Source organism: Aplysia californica, unplaced genomic scaffold (assembly GCF_000002075.1).
Source record: "Aplysia californica isolate F4 #8 unplaced genomic scaffold, AplCal3.0 scaffold00010, whole genome shotgun sequence".
Classification (NCBI taxonomy): Eukaryota; Metazoa; Mollusca; class Gastropoda; order Aplysiida; family Aplysiidae; genus Aplysia; species Aplysia californica.
The window spans coordinates 2,635,236-2,638,499 of record NW_004797280.1 but is presented as its reverse complement, the minus strand read 5'-3'; the positions used below and the strand labels follow the sequence as shown (position 1 = coordinate 2,638,499).

Here is a 3,264-nt window from a genome sequence, read left to right as displayed (position 1 = left end):
TGAGGTACTGCACTGTGTTGGAGACTACACGTGTAGGCCCTACAAGACCTACTATTATTTTAGTACCTAGTCTGCCAAATAGGCTAGATCTAACACCTTTGAGTGTACAACAATACCTCCAGGCAGGGAAGCAGTGGGGGGAAGATGGGTGTTCAATGTAAAGTCCAACCCTAATGGGGAAGAAACTTATAAAGCCAGATATGTGGCAAAGGGCTTTTCTCAAATCCCAGACATAGATTTTCAAGAAACATTCTCTCCTACGGCACGCATTACGTCTGTCCGGACGCTAGTTCAATGTGCAGTCCAAAATGACCAAATGATCCATCAAATGGATGTTAAAACTGCTTATCTCAATGCACCAATTGACTGCGAACTGTATGTAGAACAACCTGAGGGTTATGTGAAAACCAATGGACAAGGTGAAAAACTTGTCTGGAGATTAAAGAAATCTCTCTATGGTTTGAAACAGAGTGGAAGAAACTGGAACAATCTTCTCCACGAACACTTGATAGCTGATGGCTTTGCACAATCATTAGTTGACACATGTGTTTATGTCAAAGATTCAGATAATACAAATGAAATGTGTATTGTCCTTGTGTGGGTAGATGATATTTTGCTTGTAACCAAAAATGATGCAGCCATGACAAACATGAAGAATAGCCTTAACAAGCATTTCCACATGAAAGATCTAGGTCCCATTTCATGGTTCTTAGGTATTGAATTCAAACATGAGAAAGACTCCATCTCAATGAGCCAAGCTCAATACATAGACAAACTGTTACAGAAATTTAACATGGAAAGCTGTAAACCAAAACAAACAGCCTGTGACATGAGTGTCAACAAACTGCTTAGCCAAACAGAGGATGGGAAGAATGAAATGACAAAGTCAAAGAAATACAGGGAAATAGTGGGTAGCCTCATTTATATCATGACAGCCACTAGACCTGACCTATGTTTTATTGTTACCAAGTTGTCTCAACACTTGTCAATGCCAAATGAAACACACATGATTATTGCTAAACATGTACTGAGATACTTGAAGGCCACAACTGATCAAAAATTGACATTCAGGAAATCAGTGGACAAATTGACCTTATCTGGTTTTTGTGACTCAGATTGGGGAAACTCTGGAGACAGAAAAAGCATAACAGGCTACTGTTTCACACTTTCAAATGAAGGTCCACTTATCTCTTGGAAGTCAAAGAAACAGCAAAGTGTCGCACTATCTTCTTGTGAAGCCGAATACATGGCAATGTCTTCTGCTACGCAAGAAGGAAAGTTCCTTATTGCTTTGATTAATGACATGATGAATCTAGATCTAAGTAATTTCACACTGAATTGTGATAATCAAGGAGCTATCGCTCTGTCAAAACATCCTGTTCAGCACCAGAGGTCTAAACACATAGACATACGCTACCACTTTATCCGAGATGAAATCTCAAAAGGTCTAATGAAAGTGCAGTATGTACCCTCTGAAGACAATCTGGCAGATGTTTTCACAAAGCCTGTACCTCGGGTTAAGGTGCAGAAATTCAAAGCCCTGCTCATGGGCGACTAAATATTGACATCCAATGAGGATCAGAGACCCATGACACAATGAATTAAAATATGGAGTGAAATGTCTTAATTAAGATAACTAAGACTATGATTGATATATCTAGATCTAGGTGTACCATTATTGCTATCTCATTGTGTGTTGTCATTAATATATATAGTCTATGTGATTGTTATAAAACATTGCTATGATTGTTGGATATATGGTTGTTAGTTTCTAGATCTAGATATGAACCTATGCCATATAGGCTTAGACTATTTATGCTATGACATGATGAATGAGTCTATGATGACTAGAGTCAGATATGATTTTATACATGTTGTCATTGATATCTTCTAGACAAAGTCTAGATTATCATCTATCATTGTTCTATTTATCATTGTTCTATCTATTATATCTATCACTGTCATATCACTCACTGTATATCATTACGATTGTTGCCTTGTAAACTTCAATGATGTTTATCAGATTCAGCATGCAACAAGCAGAGTTATAACTGTAACCATTAACTTGAATTGTAGACTTTGCCTTGTAGTTGTAGTATTTAGCAGTCAGATTATGCTAGTTTTTGTTATAATCCTTAATTTATACGGTTTAATAGTCAAATGACTTTTGAGTTTGTTAAATCGGACCTAACAAGTTCCAAGAATCGTACAGTTATCAATGTGCATGTTAGTATATTTGTATTACTACATTATGAATTTGTTTAATCCTAACAACTCAGGATTTAAGTGGGGGTGTTAGACTATTAGATTGCTTTTATCAATATACAGAAGGGAAACAATAAATCCTGGATTGTTGGTCCCTATATTAACATGTTGAATTATGTCCCTGTAATTGTACTTTTATTTATCTACCCTCACAACAAAGATTGTCTGATCTTAGTGATCTTTACTCACTCCTCCTTCCTGTTTCAATCACATGTACTCATGCTCATTATGATTTATTTAGTCTTGTCAGTGAAGCCAGAGAGGGCAGACCTCATATTATTTTCATCATTAAATTACCCTTCTTCATTTAGAAACGGAGTTCTTACTTTTGCTTTATTATATACAATAATGGCAAACAACCCCAGTGCAACACCCTCCCACTGTTGACCAATAGGTACCAATTTTCAGCTGCTGGTGAGGTAGTGTGATCCCTCATACCCCATAAGCCCTGCCCAGAACTCATACACAAATCATAAGTGAGGTGAGTGGTCACTGTTTACCCAGTCTGTAACAAAGTAACAATATGAACTTGTGACAGAAGCGTCGCTCGTTCTCCGAGTGGTGGCGACTTATGTGTTTGTTTGAACATGGCACTCGGTCTTCCTCAACTGATACATATCGTTATATTGTCACCCTTGCCCAAAATCAACAACAAAATAAAAATTACAAACAAAATAGAAACCAACAACAACAACAAAATCAACAACAATGCGGCTACTTTCGATTGGGACCTCAGAATGATGGGATTGGTTGATTTTCTTCATCTCGATTAGCCTTGCCTAAGACGGCCACCTGTCTTATACGGCCACTTTTCTCCTTGACAATGGGTGGCCGTCTTACACAGGTTTGACTGTATAAAGCCAAAGAGGAAAAAACAAGGGGAGGTCAGCGGTAAAAAGACAACACTACCTTTTTAAGCTGGTTGTTTCCCTTGATACTTACACAACTACACAGTGAAACTAACAAGAGGCAGAGGAGGGGGGGGGGGGGGGGGGGGAA

The 3,264-nt window shown here is 38.1% G+C and overlaps 1 protein-coding gene across 1 annotated transcript in view; it reads right to left on the bottom strand.

The window, feature by feature from the left end:
• The window catches only part of LOC101862623 (leucine-rich repeat-containing protein 46), a 12,621-nt gene that overhangs the window by 8,059 nt on the left and 1,298 nt on the right, over positions 1 to 3,264 (bottom strand). The window lies entirely within an intron of this gene.